Genomic DNA, 10,084 nt, shown 5'->3' on the forward strand with positions numbered 1-10,084 from the left:
TCTACTCATATAGCTTCTATCCGCACCCGAATCAAATAAAACATAAGCAGATTTATCGTCAATAAAAAACGTACCCGTAACAAGCTCCGGGTCTTCCTGTGCTTCTGCCACATTAATATTGAAAACTCTTCCACGGCCCTGCCCATTAGTATTCCCCTGATTCGGGAAATTTCTAATAATGTGGCCCGGTTTACCACATTTATAACAAACAGCGTTGGTATTACTTGCTCTGACACTATTCGTTTCGGCATTACTTGTTCCGACATTATTTGTTCCTTTAGTTCTGTTAAACTTTGGTCTGTAGACCTCACACTTTGTCGCGATATGACCATTTCTTTTACACCTGTTGCAAAATGTCGTGCAAAACCCCTGATGATTTTCTTCACACCTATGACATGGCTGTTTTTAGTTTTTGTTGCCGTTGTTGTTATTGAGGTTGTTGTTGGGGTTGTTATTATTGTTGAAATGGTTGTTGTAGCTGTTGTTGTTGTTGGGATGTTTGTTGTAGTTATTGTTATGATTGCAGTTATTGTTGCGATTGTTGTTAGGATAGTTGTTGCGATTGTGGTTGTAATTGTTGTTATTGTTGTTGTTGTACTGGTGACTCTTGTCACCATTTTCCTCCCACTTCCTCTTGAGTTGTTTCGTGTTGGCTTCTTCGGCCGCCTGCTCTTTAATTCTTCTCTCAATCTGATTTATGAGTTTATGAGCCATTCGACTTGCCTTCTGTATAGAAGCGGGCTCGTGTGAACTCACATCTTCTTGAATCCTTACTGGTAACCCTTTTACAAATGCGTCGATCTTCTCTTCTTCATCTTCGAATGCTCCCGGACACAATAGGCACAACTCTGTGAATCGTCGTTCATATGTGGTAACGTCGAACCCTTGTGTTCATAACTCTCTAAGTTCTGCCTTGAGTTTATTGACTTCGTTTCTAGAACGGTACTGCTCGTTCATCAATTACTTGAATGCTGACCACGGTAGTGCGTAAGCAGCATTTTGTCCTACCTGTTCAAGATAGGTGTTCCACCACGTTAACGCAGTACCTGTGAAGGTATGTGTAGCGTACTTAACTTTGTCCTCTTCAGTACACTTACTTATGGCAAACACCGATTCGACTTTCTCGGTCCATCGTTTCAATCTAATTGGTCCTTCGGTTCCATCAAATTCCAAAGGTTTGCAGGCAGTGAATTCTTTGTAGGAGCATCCTACACAATTTCGAAAGTTGCAATTTCTTACCCCAACTACTAAATCCGTCACTTGTGGGAAGGTTTTATTTAAAAGTTGCAATCCGATGTTCTTTTTCTCACTTTGGTAAGAAGCGAACATCACTAACCCGTAAGCATAACATGCTTCTTTATGTTGCATGTTAGAAGCTCTTTCTAATTCACGAAATCCTATGTTGGGATATGTTGAGTCGAAATAGGTTCTTAACCCGTAGCGTAAAATTGCATTTGGGTTCTCCGCATTTAACGCTTTAAAGAAAACACGGCGTAACTTACGGTCTCCCCAATGTGATATACCACACCTATCAAAGGAAAGCCTTTTATAAACTAAGGCATTTCTGGAAGGTCTTTCAAATGTTTGACAAGTTAATTTTGCCATAATTAATTGTGCTGATGAATTCTGACCGACTCTAGACAAGATTTCCTCAATCATATCCTCTGGTAGATCTTCTAAAATATTTGGTTATCTACCCTTAACGTCCATTTTATTTTTATACTGTAAAATAGACAAGGATTAGATTCGTAAAAGATAATTAACAAACAATACAAGCAATTTTTACATAGAACATAAAAGTACAAGCACACTACAATACATATAATATACAACATGATTACAACCCTCTAATCTGAATCACTGGTTTCTTCTTCTTCTTCAGACTTGGTTCGTTTTCCTAATTTTCTAGGAATATATGGTGTTCCTCTAATATGAGCCATCGTTTTCCATAATGGTTTAGAAAAACCTGGTGGTTTAGAGGTTCCCGGGTCATTGTTACATTTTAGGAAACACGGATGTTGCCGATACATATAAAGTTCTTCGGGGTTGGAATCGGGTTTCTCTATTTTTATACCTTTTCTCTTATTATTTTCTTTCACTTTATTAAATTGAGTCGAGGTAATTTCTATAACATCATCGGAATCCTCATCGGGATCCGATTCATCAGAAAATTGGTAATCTTCCCAATATTTTGCTTCCTCGGCGGAAACACCATTTACCATTATTAACTTTGGTCCGTTGGTTGAGGATTTTCTTTTATTTAATCAATTTACTATAGATATCAATATTTCTTCCTCCGGATCCTCTTCTTCTTCTTCCGGTTCCTCCTCTTCTAATTCCTCCTCTTCTGGTTCCTCTTCTTCCGGTTCCTCTTCTTCCGGTTCCTCTTCGGGAATTTGTGAATCTTCCCAAAGTATATTCGACTCTTCATTATTATTAGGTGAGTCGATAGAATTTGTACTAGTGATAGACATCTATCACACAATATCAAACACATTAAGAGGTTAATATATCACACAATAGAAGAAATGATGGCAAAGCTAATGGAATCTCAAACACAATTTATTACATCTCAAACCCAAACAAATGAGAGGTTTGATCAGTCACTAAGAACTCAACAAGCTTCCATTTTGAATCTATAAAAATACTCTTGCTAGCATGATGAGTGAGAGGGAACAAGGAAAACTACCGAGTAATACTGAAGTAAATCCTCGGAATGAGAATGTTAATATGGTGTCAACAAATTCTAAAAAACCAGCTCCAGAAGATGGAAAGGTTTTAGATGTGAGTAACAATAAAGAAGTTACACCACCACCACCACCCGAGTATGTAAAGCCAGTGGTGGCACCATACAGACCACCCATCCCGTTTCCAAGAAAAGGAGTTGAGTATGAGCAAGTAATAGGTAATAAAGTTTGTGATACCTCTGGAAAGAAGAAGAAGAATAAGAAAGTACAAGAAACAAAAACCGTAAAGATAAACCCGGTAAAGACAGTTCCACCAAAACTGAAATGTCCCGTTCACATTGATTATAAACGTTCCATATTAATTGATTTCGTCGCGAGGTTTTGACCTCTATATGAGACGTTTTTCAAAGACTGCATTCATTTTTAAAACAACCATAACCTTTATTTTATCTATAAAGGTTTAAAAAGCATTACGTAGATTATCAAATAATGATAATATAAAATATACCGTTTACACACGACCATTACAAAATGGTTTACAATAAGAATATATTACATCAAAAATAAGTTTCTTGAATGCAGTTTTTACATAATATCATACAAGCATGGACTCCAAATCTTGTCCTTATTTTAGTATGCAACAGCGGAAGCTCTTAATAATCACCTGAGAATAAACATGCTTAAAACGTCAACAAAAATGTTGGTGAGTTATAGGTTTAACCTATATATTATCAAATCATAATAATAGACCACAAGATTTCATATTTCAATATACATCCCATACATAGAGATAAAAATCATTCATATGGTGAATACCTGGTAACCGACATTAACAAGATGCATATAAGAATATCCCCTATCATTCCGGGAAATCCTTCGGACATGATAAAAACGAATTCGAAGTACTAAAGCATCCGGTACTTTGGATGGGGTTCGTTAGGCCTAATAGATCTATCTTTAGGATTCGTGTCAATTAGTAGATTGGTTTACTAATTCTTAGGTTACCAAGCAAAAGGGGCATATTCGGCTTCGATCATTCACCCATATAATGTAGTTTCATTTACTTGTGTCTATTTCGTAAAAGATTTATAAAACTGCATGTATTCTCATCCCAAAATATTAGATTTTAAAAGTTGGACTATAACTCACTTTCACAGATTTTTACTTCGTCGGGAAGTAAGACTTGGGCACTGGTCGATTCATGAACCTATAACAAATATGTACATAAATATCAAAGTATGTTCAAAATATATTTACAACACTTTTAATACATTATGATGTTTTAAGTTTATTAAGTCAGCTGTCCTCGTTAGTAACATACAGCTAGTTGTCCATAGTTAAATGTACAGAAATAAACTGATATATATTATCTTGAATCAATCTACGACCCAGTGTATACACGTCTCAGGCTAGATCACAACTCAAAGTATATATATTTTTGGAATCAACCTCAACCCTGTATAGCTAACTCCAACATTACTGCATATAGAGTGTCTATGGTTGTTCCAAATAATATATATAGATGGGTCGATATGATATGTCAAAACATTTGCATACGTGTCTATGGTATCCCAAGATTACATAATATATTAGAATGCATGTATAATACAATATAAGTTAGCTAGGATATGATTTGTATAGAATTGTTACAATATTTCCCGTAGCTACAACAATCAAAAAATATCCAATCTTGTTTTACCCATAACTTTTTCGTTTTAAATCCGTTTTTAGTGAATCAAATTGCTATGGTTTCATATTGAACTCTATTTTATGAATATAAACATAAAAAGTATAGGTTTATAGTCAAAAATATAAGTTACAAGTCGTTTTTTTAAGAGGTAGTCATTTCAGTCGAAAGAACGACGTCTTGATGACCATTTTGAAAAACATACTTCCACTTTGAGTTTAACCATGATTTTTGGATATAGTTTCATGTTCATAAGAAAAATTATTTTTCCAGAAGAACAACTTTTAAATCAAAGTTTATCATAGTTTTTAATTATCAAACCCAAAACTGCCAGCGGTGTTACTACGACGGCGTATGTCCGGTTTTACGGTGTTTTTCATGTTTCTAAGTTTTAAATCATTAAGTTAGCATATCATATAGATATAGAACATGTGTTTAGTTGATTTTAAAAGTCAAGTTGGAAGGATTAACTTTTGTTTGCGAACAAGTTTATAATTAACTAAACTATGTTCTAGTGATTTCAAGTTTAAACCTTCGAATAAGGTAGTTTTATATATATGAATCAAATGATGTTATGAACATCATTACTACCTCAGGTTTTATGGATAATACTACTGGAAATGAGAAAAATAGATCTAGCTTCAAAGGATCCTTGGATGGCTTGAAATTTCTTGAAGCAGAATCATGACACGAAAACAAGTTCAAGTAAGATTTCCACTCGAAATAAGATTGTTATAGTTATAGAAATTGAATCAAAGTTTGAATATGAGTATTAACTTGTATTAGAAAGATATCTTACTGTAAATAAGAAAGATTTCTTGAGGTTGGATGATCACTTTACAAGATTGGAAGTAAGCTAGCAAACTTGGAAGTATTCTTGATTTTATAAAACTAGAACTTATAGAATTTATGAAGAACACTTAGAACATGAAGATAGAAGTTGAGAGAGATCAATTAGATGAAGAAAATTGAAGAATGAAAGTGTTTGCAGGTGTTTTTGGTCGTTGGTATATGGATTAGATATAAAGGATGTGTAATTTTGTTTACATGTAAATAAGTCATGAATGATTACTAATATTTTTGTAATTTTATGAGATATTTTATGCTAGTTGCCAAATGATGGTTCCCACATGTGTTAGGTGACTCACATGGGCTGCTAAGAGCTAATCATTAGAGTGCATATACCAATAGTACATACATCTAAAAGCTGTGTCTTGTACGAGTACGAATACGGGTGCATACGAGTAGAATTGTTGATGAAACTGAACGAGGATGTGATTGTAAGAATTTTTGTTAAGTAGAAGTATTTTGATAAGTGTCTTGAAGTATTTCAAAAGTTTATGAATACATATTAAAACACTATATGTATATACATTTTAACTGAGTCGTTAAGTCATCGTTAGTCGTTACATGTAAATGTTGATTTGAAACCTTTAAGTTAACGATCATGTTAAATGTTGTTAACCCAATGTTTATTATTTCTAATGAGATGTTAAATTATTACATTATCATGATATTAGGATATATTAATATATCTTAGTATGATATATATACAGTGAAATGTTGTTACAACGATAATCGTTACATATATGTCACGTTTCAAAATCATTAAGTTAGTAGTCTTATTTTTACATATGTAGTTCATTGTTAATACACTTAATGACATGTTTACTTATCATTTATCATGATTAAACATAGTGTATCAATTTCTTAATATGATTCATATGTATTTAGTAAGACGTTGTTATAACGATAATCGTTATATATATCGTTTCGAGTTTCTTAATTCAATAAACTCAATTTTATGTATATAACTCATTGTTAAAATACCTAATGAGATACTTACTTATCATAATATCATGTTAACTATATATATAATCATATATATGACATCATATAGTTTCTACAAGTTTTAACGTTCGTGAATCACTGGTCAACTTGGGTGGTAAATTGTCTATATGAAACCTATTTCAATTAATCAAGTCTTAACAAGTTTGATTGCTTAACATGTTGGAAATACTTAATCATGTAAATAAAAATTTCATTTAATATATATAAACATGGAAAAGTTCGGGTCACTACAAAAACCTCCACCCAGGGTGGGTGATCCGGGTGAATTTACTGTTCCTTGTCTACTTAGTGATTGTGTCATGTATGATGCACTAGCAGAGTTAGGTGCGAGTATGAGTGTTATGCCTCTTTCATTATATAAGAGATTAGGAGTAGGTGAGTTAAGTCCAACAGAGATGAGTGTTCGACTCTTTGATCAAACCATTAGGCACCCAGTTGGAATTGCTGACAACCAACCCGTTCAAGTGGGTAATTTAACCTTTCTAGTCGAATTTATTGTCATTGACATAGAAGAGGACTCAAACATTCCTCTAATTTTAGGTTGACCATTCTTAGCATCCACCGGGGCGTTATTTGATGTAAGAGAGGGTAGAATGACACTTAGTAATGATGAAAAATCGATCACCTTTGTAAGTCGAAAGTCTAAATCTCCACCAACCAAAACCGTTGAACCAACAAAAATGATTGGTAAAAACCATATTGTTTTACCAACTCCAACGGTAGTGCTTAACAATAATAAAATGCCTAAGTGTGGGGAAGATGAAGTAACACCTAATGATGACTTGATAACAAAGAACCCCGTTGTTGATACAAAATTAAATGACCCCGTTATTAATAGTTCAATGAAGAAACTTATTAAACGGATTCGCGATGCTAGAATTAAGGGGAACTTTAAGTTATGTAACCTGTTAGTATCTAATCTATCACCTAAAGAAAAGGCGAAACTAGTTGAATTTGTAGATGTTACACAAGAATCCGACCAATGGCTTAAAGCAAAAGTCACAGATATGCAAGTTGATTATGGTCCAAGAGAAATTGACAATGAAGTTAATCACAATTTCGACACCACAACTACGTAAGTGTGGGGAGATTCAGATGTTCTAAATAGAAAATGTGGTCTAAAGTTAGTTGTTCTGTTCTCGTGTAGTTCCGAGAATGGAATTCGATTGGTCTTTTCCACTAGCAGACACTAAAGAACTAGTTTTCTCCCCCCATTCTGGAATTTTTGTTTTTGTTTTGTAGGTTTTATATAAAATTAATTTACATTTTTAAATTTAATTTTTGTGTGATTTAAAAAAAAAATTAATTTATTTCATTAAGTTTAAAAAAATGATTTCTAAAAATTTATCTAAATTGAAGACCAGGTCATGGAATCGAAATTGCTTTACCCGAGGGCGGGACGAAAATTTTGTTATCATTATTTTTAATATTATTGATCTAAAGTATACCAAAAAATTAAAAAACTCAAAAATCTTTGTTTTTAAAACAATCGCTTTAACGAAAAATTTTAAATTTTGTCGAGGGACGGATTAGGTAAACATACCGAAACTACCTAAAGTAAAAGGAAACAAAATTTTAAAAAAATTATTCATTTAAATTGTTTTAATAAATAAAGGTTTTATAAATATATATATATATATATATATATATATATATATATATATATATATATATATATATATATATATATAATAAAAATATTATGTATGTTTGTAATTTATCTTATGTACAAAACATGGTAAAACAGCGCACTTTTAAAGACTGACATTAAGTTCAGGAAAAGCTACTAATTTTAACGACAAGACGTAAAATATCAAATGTGATATTAAACAATATGTTTGCAAACTCAGTATTTTTAATCACTTTTCTACACTAATCACCCTCATGAATTTATAATTATAGTCTGATTTCATGCAAATGAGGGCATTGCATGATCTCAAGTGTGGGGAAGGGTTATAAATTCTCTCGGGTTTACACTTAGTTTAATTGCCAAATTTGGTGAAAATTTGAAAAATTTTCAACTAAATGAATTCAAAATCATGTTTATACATATTTATGAACGATAAAACTAGGTGTTAATGCCGAAATTATTCTTACCTCGGAGAGAACATAAATGGAGAAACAACCTAAAACGTTAGAATTCATTTAAAATGGAATAGAGGAGAATAAAACGGCGAAGAAAAAAAATAAATAAAAGCTAAGTGTGGAAAGAATTTACCAAATTATTTAAAACACATAACACATATGTTTGTACAAGATTATTACAGGTACTTTTGTTTTGGACGATTTTAATCAGTTTTACCAAATTTACTATAATATATTTGAAAGAAAGATGGATCTTCACGATGAATCAATTCCATCATTAAAAGGAAGTAAAGTCTTCCTAAAAAGACACGCGCTTCTTGATTTAGGTCGGGAAGTTGTCGTCCAGACGAGCTGTAGGTTGACGAAAAATCTAGAAAAGCCATCTCTAAAATCAGCAGGAAATCCACGGACCTCAGCATCAAACAGGGTCACCAAGTGGTCAGATTTATCCTAACCATGAGAAGGATTTATCTCGTAAAATGGGGAGGGCGCCGTGCAAATTAGCTTGATAAGACTAATGAATCAGACCCCCAGTAAAAGATAATCTCCTTAAAGATCAAAAATTAGCTTTTAAGCCTGATATTACTCAATCCTTGCGATTGACCTTAAAGATTGAGAATTACAAACTCATGAAATTCAATGATATCTAAACTCGAGCTTGAACAAGAAAAAAAAAATTTTGATCAAATTAAAACCGATTTGTTTTCTGAAAACCTATTTTCAATGCGTTCATTACCATTGAACGTAAAATCTTAGGATTTCACCTGGAATTCATTAGGTCACCTGAACCAAATCGGGTGTCAACCGTAAGAACGGTGGTTGCATAGCATGGTCGAAGACAGGACCTTGTGCCACACCAAAAAAATTATAGGGTGATCTTTACTATTTCTCCTACAAAGGATAGTAATTGCATCTAACACGTTGCGGACCATGAAATCTGCATGTCATTAAACATTGCCTTAACAGTTGTTTGTTCAACGCTTTCCTTTATAACCGGACGGTAGTTTACCGAAAGGTAATATACGGAGCAAGTATACTGGACTTATGCTTTCCTAATACAAGGTTAGCAAGTGGGTGACACAAAACCACAAGTTTTGAGCTAAAATTTTAAAATCTGAAAACCACAAAACCCACAAAAACAGTTTGCAAACACCGGTGAAGAGTTGTTCCAGAAAACTTATCTAGGGTAAAAGCTAGAATGAATTTTCAAAAGATCAAATATTTTCATAAAGATCCAATTTCCTTAAAGGATCTAAATTTTCATAGTCATGTGGGACTGTAAACCACATCGTTACTATCATTGTTTATACCACCGTATCAAAATCACTGATGTATAAAGTGTGAGAATAAAAAAAGTGATTCGAGTGAAGTGTGATTTTATTTTAAGTTCTGTATTGCTTGAGGACAAGCAACGCTCAAGTGTGTGGATAGTTGATAGTGCTCCAAATGAACATATATTTAGGCACAATATCCTTTCAATATGTAAAGCTTTTAGTTGCAATTGTTCTATTTTTATGTAATATTCTTTTAAATAAATAAGTGCGAAGACAAAAGAAGAAAATGACGATTTGAAGACGCAAAGACCAAAAAGCTAAAAAGTACAAAGTATAATCCAAGTGGTTCGAATTATTGATGAAAAACGTCTAAAAATTACAAGAGTACGAGCTGCGGAACGCAAAGTACAAAATATCTCAGCATCTGAAAGGACGTACGAAAATCCAGAACCGGGACATAAACCGAGAAGAAACGTACGAGTCAACAGAGCTAAAATTAC

The sequence above is a fragment of the Rutidosis leptorrhynchoides genome, chromosome 3 (genome assembly GCF_046630445.1).
Source record: "Rutidosis leptorrhynchoides isolate AG116_Rl617_1_P2 chromosome 3, CSIRO_AGI_Rlap_v1, whole genome shotgun sequence".
NCBI lineage: Eukaryota > Viridiplantae > Streptophyta > Magnoliopsida > Asterales > Asteraceae > Rutidosis > Rutidosis leptorrhynchoides.